Source organism: Marmota monax, unplaced genomic scaffold (genome assembly GCF_021218885.2).
Source record: "Marmota monax isolate L192 unplaced genomic scaffold, Marmota_monax_Labrador192_F-V1.1 WCK01_AAM20220418_F8-fsc00100, whole genome shotgun sequence".
NCBI lineage: Eukaryota > Metazoa > Chordata > Mammalia > Rodentia > Sciuridae > Marmota > Marmota monax.
Genome location: NW_026693872.1, coordinates 6,257,810 through 6,268,104, shown reverse-complemented (window position 1 = coordinate 6,268,104; position 10,295 = coordinate 6,257,810).

Sequence of the window (10,295 nt, the reverse complement as noted above, 5' to 3'; positions counted from 1 at the left end):
AGAAAACAATTTCGTTCACAACAGCATCAAAAGAGAATGAGTACAGGGGAATAAATTTATCCAAAAACAAAAACAAAAACTCAAGACTTGTATACCGAAAACTACAAAATGTTGAAAGAAATTAAAGCATATCTAAATAATTGGGAAGATATCCCATGTTCATGGATTGGATGACTTAACATTGTAAAGATGACAATACTCCTCAAATGGATCTAGTGATTCACCATAATCCCTATCCCAATTCCACTGTCTTTTACAGAATTTGACGAGCTGATCCTAAAATTCATAGGAAGGCAAGAGACAGAATAGCCAAGATACTTTGTTGTTTACTAATTAATTTATTTATTTGTAAGTGGTTTTAACATCCAAATATATAACACACTACTTACAAACAGCAAAATATTTACATTACAATGTAAATTCTATGTAAATAGTTATTATGCTGTATTGTTTAGAGAATTATGACAAGAATAAAAGTCTGTATGTTTTTGATATAAATGGAGTGGATTTTTCCCCTGAATATTTTTGATGAATGGTTGGTTAACCTATAGATATAAGGACTATATAACAAAACAGGCATTTTTGCTCTGAGTGGTAGAGAATAAACCTAGAAAAGATCTTAGAAAAAGAAAAATACAGGCCAAGCTCAATATCCCTATCCAAGATGTCCATGAGATGGGGAAACTGAGGAAGGTGCGTGGAGTTTGAAATTCATAGATCATCCAGTCATACTTGTGAGTTATAACATTTCCCCTCAAAATGACATATGGTATTCAAAAGAGAGAACACTGTCCTACCAGATGAGATTGCCCCAATTTTGAGAAACCTCCTTTGAGCATTCTTTTCCAACTTTAAGACATTTCATCCTGTGTGGTTAATGAGAATCTTTCACATTCTGTCTGGAGTAGACTTACATAGCCATCATATCAGGATAAATGTTCATACCAGCCTGCACTCAGTATAGAGTTCCTATTCTTAGGCAAAAATCCCAAGACACCTTACCCATACAAATTTAGTCTAAGGAAGGCTAATGTCTCTTGTGATTTGACAGTTTTTTCCCATTCAACTTATCAATAGTGAAATATAAACTAGATGCAATTCTTTCTAATACCTCTCTTTGTGATTTTTCTAGGGGCTCTCTGGGAAATCTCAAAGATAATTTAAGACTTGTTTATTTTATTTTATGTTTGGGATTTTATTTTGAAAAGACAAAAATCATAAGTTTTGCTAAGAGAGGAGCATGGGAGAATTTTCCAGGATCATATGTCTTGATTATGATAGCAATAACACAATATATACATTTGCCAAAACTCTCAGAACTAAAGTCTTAACAAGAGTTCATTTTACTATATGTCAAGTACACCTTTATTTTTTAAAATTGAAGTTTTCAGGAGATTTGCACTAAGCACTTGAGATGATAGGATTTGGCTCCCAGAGAAACAGTACTATATTTGCCTATTCATGTCAAAGTGACATTTAAAAAGTAAACATAGAAGGAAATGTAATTGTAAAGAACCTTATCTCTTTCCTAAGTGAGAAGCTTTTGTCTTCTTAAATAAGGAAAGATAATAAAGTCAACATAAACCATAGATAGCTATTCTGGTAATACACAGAATCTTTACCATCTAGGCAAATGACAGAAAACTAGAGAACCCTTCATACTGTGAATGAATACAATAAACAGTAAACTAAAGCCTATCAAAAATGAGCAAAACTTTGCTAAGATTTTAGCACATTTCATAATATTTCAGACTTATTTGTACACCCTAAAAGGTAAATAAAATCCTTTTTCATAAATTTTCTATAACTTTATTTTTCCATTCTGTTGTCCTTCACTTTTCTCTTTCTCATTCTAAAATGAGTCATTTTATTGTAGGATATAAGTATTACCTGCTTCCTTTAATGAACAAAAATATATCTCATTATGTTGCATGTAAAGTGCCTCTTGGCCACCAATACTTTGGTAGAATTTTATTCACATATATTAATTGTAACTGGATTGTTTTTGTTGTTGGGTTTATTTATTTATTTTTGCATTGCTGGGGAATCTAACCCAGGGCTTGTGCATTCTAGGCAAGTGCTCTACAGCTGAACTATGTCCCCAGCCATAATTGTAACTTCTAACCAGTATAATTTTAACTTCACAGAGAAAACTGGGAAGTAGACAATTGTGCACTGTCACACATGAACATTTTGACAAATCACAACATAACCTTCTAGGGGCCATGTGCAACCCTAACAGTGCAATCTCTCTACTGGGAAAAATTGACAGATGCACTAACACAAAGACACATCCTCTCAGCAGTACATATAAATAAGAAGTAAACATATGTAAATTTGAAATTATGTGTAGTAATCAGTGTTTCAATTTAGACATGATCTAAACATCCAACAAATCCATTAAGTCTGTTTTGTGTCTATCTGAAGTTTTAAGCTATCTAAATTATCTTTAATCTGATACACAAAATAAAATTACTGTGAAATAATATTTCAGTAAATAAAGTGATAATTATTGCCATAATAATCAATTTAAACATAAATTTATATTTTTTATGAACTTAAAAATTAAGAATGCTAACTTATTTGATCAGTAAATCTATAGGTTTAGGAAGAACCTGTCCAAGTAGGAAAAAAAAAATAGTAAACTTCCATTATACTAAACACTGATAAATCAGAGTAGCATTTTTTAAACCAAACTTAGTAGTCTCATTTGACAAAAATTTGCCTAAATCACGCGAACTTGGATTCTTAAAACAATTCTGTGTTATTTTCATATGAATACTTTTTAAATCTAGCTCAGTGAAAGTATTCAACATTCAATTTCCCTATCTCTGGAATTTTAAGGAATACTCAGTTTTCCTAAATGCTTATTTATTTCTGTAAACCCATCAGAACAGAGCTCCCTGAAGAGACTTTATAATCAATGTCATTAATGCCATCCAGAGGTGGACAGTATTCTGCCTTTACAAACAAGAAATGAAGGTCCCTCTGAATTGCAGACATAAAGACAATCAAACACAGACAGAATTTATAGCTTAAATTATAAAATTTCAGCCACAGGATGAAGAGTAAACATAGAATTAAGTGTGTTACAGAAGAATTACACAGAATTACAAAACTTGACAAAACTCAGAGTGTCTTTTAGCTTTCACTGGATTTTCAAAATGATGAAGGGAGTGTGGCTCGATTGAGGGTAAGCATGAAAATTGACTGAAATTTCACGTTTTTTAGTATAATGTGTTCGAGAAAGTTTTTAGCTTTCATTGGGTTCTCAAGGTGGTATACGGGGAAACTTGGGGCAGTGGAGAAGGGGCCTCTGGTTGGCATGTGCAGGTCCTACTCAGTCCTCTAAATTCTCTTGTCTTTACGGACATCCCTAGTCTCCTAGTCACCCAGCACTCTGCTGACACTACTGCTTAAAGTCAGTCACTGGAGAGTCTCAGTCTGACTCTCTCGGCTCTAAGACAGTTCTCCTTCTCTGGATTGGTTCCACCTTAGCAATCCCTGCTGCCTCATTCAGGGCCTTGGCCTTGACCTTCCATTCCACAGCCTCCACTGGAGTGTTTCTTCATCTCTCACTGGCCCCACACAGTTCCATGGGCCCTAAGTGCAGCCCTCATCCACCTCCCACACAGGACATGAAGGGCTCTGGGTGACCTTCCACATCTCATGGGGACTATGGGGGGCACAAGAGTGCTAACTCAGTTCCTTTCTCTGTCTAAACACTTCTCACCTCTGTTTCTGCTCTCTAAAGGTTTCCATATGTCAGTTTTAGATCACAAAGTTTGGGCCCCAAGTGAGTAGTGGATCATATCCCCCATTCTGCTTAGAGCTTTCCTCCTGATCTATCTAACCCTTCTCAATATGCAAAACTCTCTCTCTCTCTCTCAGATTTCAGCAGAATCAAATTGTGTGTGTCCTTTGTCCTGAATTTCTCAAGCCAGAAGGAACAGGATTTAGTCCCCTTCTCCTGAAGCAGAAATTTTCCATAAGTCAGATTCTCTTGGGTGTAGAATTTTTCCTCCTCCAGATCTATAATAGAAGGGTTACAGAGAAAACCAATTTATGGGGCCATAGGAAGATAGAGTATATGTGTGTTTGGAAGGAATTGTGGGGGTTGAAACTATTGTAGGTTTCATATTTTTAAACATTATTCCATTATACATAATTGTCTTAAAATAGTTGAAAGGCGGGACTGGGGTTGTGGCTCAGTGGTAGAGCACTCACTTAGCACATGTAAGGTGCTGGGTTCGATCCTCAGCACCACATAAAAATGAAGATATAAAATAAAGATATTGTGTCCAACTACAAATTTTTAAAATATTTTTTTAAAAAAATTAGTTGAAAGGCATCATTAAAAAAAAGGTAGAATTGAACTAATTCTTTGTTCTCTATTGGGCAGAAATTAAGCCAGTTGTGTAATTTACATGAATGTAAATTTGGACTTAAAAAACTTAAATAATTAAAGAGATCAATGAGTGATAAAATGGGATAGCTAAGTAATGGGATGGTGTCTCTGCTTAGTTTAAAGATTATAATAGATGACCTCAAAATTACTTAAGCTATAAATTCTCATCCTTTTTCTCAGAATAATATTTTTATCAGGTACATCTTCTGACATTATTTTCAATCAGACTGAAGACTGATATGTCCCTGAGCTGGCTATCCACTACTCCCACTGGGTTCAATCCTTAGCATGGGGGAAAAAAAAAAGTAAAATGTCAATACTTCTGAAGCAACCAATAGATTCAATGCAATCCTTATGCAAATCCCAATGATACTTTTTTGCACAAAATAGAAAAACCCATCCTAAAATTCATATGGAATCTTAAAGGACCCAAAATATTTAAAAAGAAATGCAAAGCTGAAAGACTACACACTTCCTGTTTTCAAAACTTACTACAAAGGCACAACAATCATAATAATGTGTCACTGGTATTAAAATAGATATGTAGGCCAATAGAATAATAAAGAATACAGGAATAAACCTTCATGTATGTTTTAGTCAACTTTTTCACTGCTAGGACCAAAAGACCTCACAAGAACAATTAGAGGAGGAAAAGTTTGTCATTCATGGTTTTCAAGGGTCTCAGCCCAGAGATAGCCAGCTCTATTCCTAGTGGAGGGAAGCTACTCAGGACATCAAGCCAGGAAGGAGGGGGGGTGGGAGATAGAGTGCTCCACTCTCCAGGAACAAATATATACCCTGGAGGCACGCTCCCATTACCCGCCTCCTCCAGCCATACCCTACCACCTAAGTTACTCCTCAGTTAATGCCTATCAGGGGATTAATGCACTGACTGTGTTAAGGTTCTCATAACCCAATCCTTTCACATCTAAGCTTTCCTGCATTGTCTTACACATGAGATTTTGGGGGATACCTCATATTTAAACCATAACAAGGTGAGGCAGAACATTATGGTGGAAGGGCATGATGGAGATGTGCTGCTCATTCATGGTGGTCAGGAAGCAGTGACAGAGCAAGGGCAGCCCTTCCTGGAAGATGCATATGGCTCTCCCAAAATATTCATGCCCTAATCTCTGGAACCTGCAAATAGGTTAAATGGAAAAGGGGGAATTAAGGTTGCAGATGGAATCAAGTTGTCTAATTAGCTGACCTTAAAATGGAGAAATGAGGGTTGGGGTTGTGGCTCAGTGGTAGAGTGCTCACCTAGCACGTGTGAGGCCCTGGGTTCAATCCTCAGCACCACATAAAAATAAACAAAAATAAAGGTATTGTGTCCAACTACAGCTAAAAAAATAAATATTTTTTTTCTTAAATGGAGAGATTATTCTGAATTATCCAGGTAGAATCAATGGAATCACAAAGAACCTTTCTTATAGGTGAAAGAGGAAGAGAGAAGAGAATGAGAACCAACAGTGTGAGAATGACAGCCAATGTTTCTAGTTTTGAAGATGGAGAAATGAGACAATGAACCAAGAAATGCAGGCAATGTTTAAAATCTTAAAAAGCAAGGGAATGGATTTTTCCCTAGAGCCTCCAGAAAGAATACACCCCTGATGATACTTTATTTCAGTCCCATGAGACCTATTTCAGATTTCTGGCCTACGGAACTGTAAAATAATAAGTTGTGTTTCTTTAAGCCACTTAAGCTTGTAGTTTGTTACACAACAGCAATAAAACTAATATAAGCTATTAAAAGGCATTTGCGATAGAAAGAATCACTGGGTATTATGATGCACACCTGTAATCCCAGCTACTAGGAGGGCAAGACAGGAGGATCACAAATTCAAGATCAGCCCAGGCAACTTAGTGAGACGTAGTTTCAGAAAAAATAAAAAGTATGGGGGATGTAACTGCATGGTAGAGTTCTTGCCTAACATGTGCAAGGCCCTGGGTTTGCTCCCCAATCCTGGGAAAGAAAAAAAAGAAGGGGAAACCACTCCAACATATGTCTAACAAGAGAAAGAATAAACCAGGCACAGTGGCACACACCTGTAAGTCCAGCTACTCAGGTTGAGGCAGGATGATCACAAGTTTGAGGCCAGCCTAGACAACAAGACCCTCACTCAAAAGAAAACAAATAAAGCTGGGTGCAATGGCACATACCTGTAATCCCAGTGGCTCAGGAGTCTGAGGCAGGAGGATAGTGAAAAAGCCAGCCTCAGCAACTTAGTGAGGCCCTAAGCAATTTAGGGAGAGCCTGTCTCTAAATAAAATACATAGAGAGCTGGTGATGTGGCTCAGTGGTTGAGTGCTTCTGGGTTCAATCTCCAGTACCCAAGGGGAAAAAGAGAAGGGGAGAGAAAGGGGGTGTGGGACACGAGAATATAGAATAGAATAAAGCAAATGCACATGGTTTTAAATAGCTAGAAATGTTCCAGAATTGCAGCATTGAATGTTCAGACTGAGGGATGAACACCAAGGTCTGAACATAATCAGTATAAAGTGTCTATAACCACACACAATGTGGTGAAATACCCAAGACTAAGACAAAGTCTAGAAGCAGACTGAACCTCAAGCCTAGGAAAAAACAAGATGACCAGAACACTCCTTCCAGGGAGGTTATGAATGTCAGTGGTCAACCAATGCTATCAGTATTCAAAGTTGGGTGCTGCGTGTGGTCCATGACCCTTTAATCTGGGTATTCCTGAGTCCTGGTACATGCTCATTGAAGAATTTAGAAACAAAGAAGATAGAAGGAAACTGGTTCCCCAGGGAGAGATTTCCTTTCTGCCTTGTTCTCAATCTTCTGCTTCAGGTAAGAAAGGGGCCATGATAGGGGAAGAAGAAGAACCCTCTGCAATAGGAACATCTAGAAACTTCTTTCAGTTTTCCAACTCCTAGAGATTATCTAAAATAGGCATAGTTATTTTGCTGGGAGCCATTAGCCAAGTAGGTATGACAATTTCCTTGCCAGCGTACCCCATGTTGCAGTGACATTGCATGTAGGTGACCTTGCTCAAGGACCAGGGCGGATTAGGGTGTTCCCGGTTTAGGATAATCGGGTTTAGGGCATTCCAGGTTTAAGATTATTCCTGCTGGGAATAGGGCGTATCCTGCTGCCTGAGTTCCCCTTGAGTTCTCACGGGATTCAGACAGTATTTTTTGGGAGACAGAAGCCCAGTGGAGGTGGATTTGGGCAGAGAACGTGGATTTGGGCAGAGAACGTGGATTTCCCCAGAACGTGATTGTAGACGTCTGGTGTGAGTTTGGGAATAAAGAGTTGCTGTTTGAATCTACAAGCTGTGTGGTGGCTCGTGATTGTGTGCCCAGCCAGACTGCGGCATCTGTGCCCAGCCAGACTGCGGCATTTGGTGGCCCGTACGGGGAACATCTAAAGCTTGGAGGTAAGTGAAATTGCTCGCCCCTGAGGAAGAGCAAAAGAATGGGTGACCAATTCAAAAAACAATGTGTTATTGTTTTGATTTATCTTGTTTTTGTTTCAAGCTGCCTATCCCTAGAAATTTCTCAGGCAAACTGGAAAAAATGGTTGACTAAAGGTTTGAAGTTTGTCGGCCCTGAGGAAGAGAAAATTGATACAACGATTTTTTATTCCGTTTTTGTTTCATTCAGTTTCGGTTTTGTTTTGTGTTATCTTATTGGGTTGCGTTATCTTTATAGTAGATTAGAAATTAGTAAAAAACAAACCGAAAAGATGTTAAGTAAATTGTTAGAGGTTCAGACCATGGAGAAAGACATTTTAGATCAAGCAAAAGAGAAGGTCTCTCAAGCTAGTCAGACAGAGGAAGAAAATTTAAAGGAAAAGGGGTTGTTAGGAAAAAGGCCACAACAGGAGGCTGTTACTAACTCCGTTTTATCACAAGAGGGCGTAATTCAACCAACAGCCCCACCGATGGAGACAGCTGAGTGGCCCTCAAACCCCGTAGTTGATAAATGGGATCCTGAGACAGGACCTCAAAGATTAGCATGCCCTGTACTTGAACAGGCAGGAGGGCAGCGAATTCACCGTGCTTTAGATTTTAAAACAGTGAAGCAGTTAAAGGAGGCTGTAACAACCTATGGTCCCCAAGCTCCCTTCACGGTAAGCATGGTCGAGTCCATTACTAACTTGGACATGACGCCAGCAGATTGGGCTAGCATGTGTAAATCTGTACTAAATGGAGGACAATATTTGTTATGGAAGGTTGCCAATGAGGAATTTTGTGCGGAGACAGCTAGGCGAAGTGCAGCAGCCGGTTACCCTCAAAGAAATCTAGATATGTTGTTAGGAAAAGGACGTTATGAGGGTCAACAGCAACAAATTGAATATGATCCTGCTATATATGCACAAATTGCTGCAGACGCAGTTAGGGCATGGAAGACTTTACAAGGACATGGAGATTTACAAGGTCAGCTATCTAAGGTAATACAGAGAGCTAATGAACCTTACACTGACTTTGTAGATAGGCTAATTCAAACGGCTGCCAAAATTTTTAGGGATACAGAACAAGCAATGCCATTAATAAAACAACTGGCTTATGACCAAGCAAATCGTTGCTGCAGAGAGGTTATTAGACCATGGAGACATGAAGATTTAAACACATATATTAAATTATGTAGAGATATTAATGAACAAGGGCAAGTCTTGGCAGCTGCAGTACAACAGGCTTTAGATGCCAGGCCAAAAACATGTTATGATTGTGAACAAACAGGACATTTTAAAAGGAATTGCCCCATAGGAGGAGGGTTTAACAAAAGTAGGTATCAAAGGAATAGAATACCGGGTATTTGCCCACGATGCCATAGAGGGAGACATTGGGCTAATGAATGCCGTTCTCAAACCACCATAGAGGGTACTCCCTTATCAAAAAACGGACAAAGACCAGGTATTTATCCACGATATCGTGGAGAAAGGCATCAGGCTCCATTGCCAAAAAACGGACAGGGGGGCCCAATGCCCCGGGGCCCACAACCACAAATCTACGGGGCAGTGGAGGAACCCAGCAACACCATCAGGGTAGTGCCCAGGACACATTGTCCATTAAATCCCTCATCAGACAAACCCGAGGGAGCACAGGGTTGGACATCTGCGCCTCTGCCAGAGCAGTATTAACTCCAGAGATGGGAGTTCAAATCATTCCCACAGGAGTAAAAGGACCTCTTCCCCAAGGAACAGTAGGCTTTTATTATTGGGACGTAGTTCATCTACATTAAAAGGACTTATGATAAGTCCTGGGGTAATTGATCCCGATTATGTAGGTGAAATAAAAATTATAGCTAGTTCTCCAAGAGGTATATCAGTAATTTCACCTGGAGATAGAATAGCACAGTTGTTAATAATACCCAGCCTACATAATAAATTTCCTAGTCATAGTGTAGAAAGAGGTTCCAGGGGATTAGGCTCCACAGGTGTAGATTGGGCTATGTTGTCTTTAAATTTAGATTCTCGCCCAATGCTAAAACTAAATATTCAAGGTCATGAGTTTAATGGGCTACTGGACACAGGAGCTGACCTTAGCATCATATCTCGTCAAGAATGGCCAAAACATTGGCCATTACAACAAGCCACTCAAACGCTTTGAGGCCTAGGAGTGGCGACTAATCCCCATAGAAGTTCTATGATATTAGATTGGAAGGATCCCGAAGGATGTGAAGGAACTATACAGCCATATGTATTGGATCATCTTCCTATAAATTTAAGGGGACGAGATGTCCTAGATCAATTAGGTTTGACGTTAACAAATAACATCAATCCTAATGCGCCCACTACTAGGGCTAGACAAGGCTTTAGGAAAGAAAAAAGATTAGGAAAACAAGGGCAAGGTATAACAGCACCAATACAAATAGATCAAGGAACAGACAGACATGGGTTGGATTTTCAGAAAGGGCC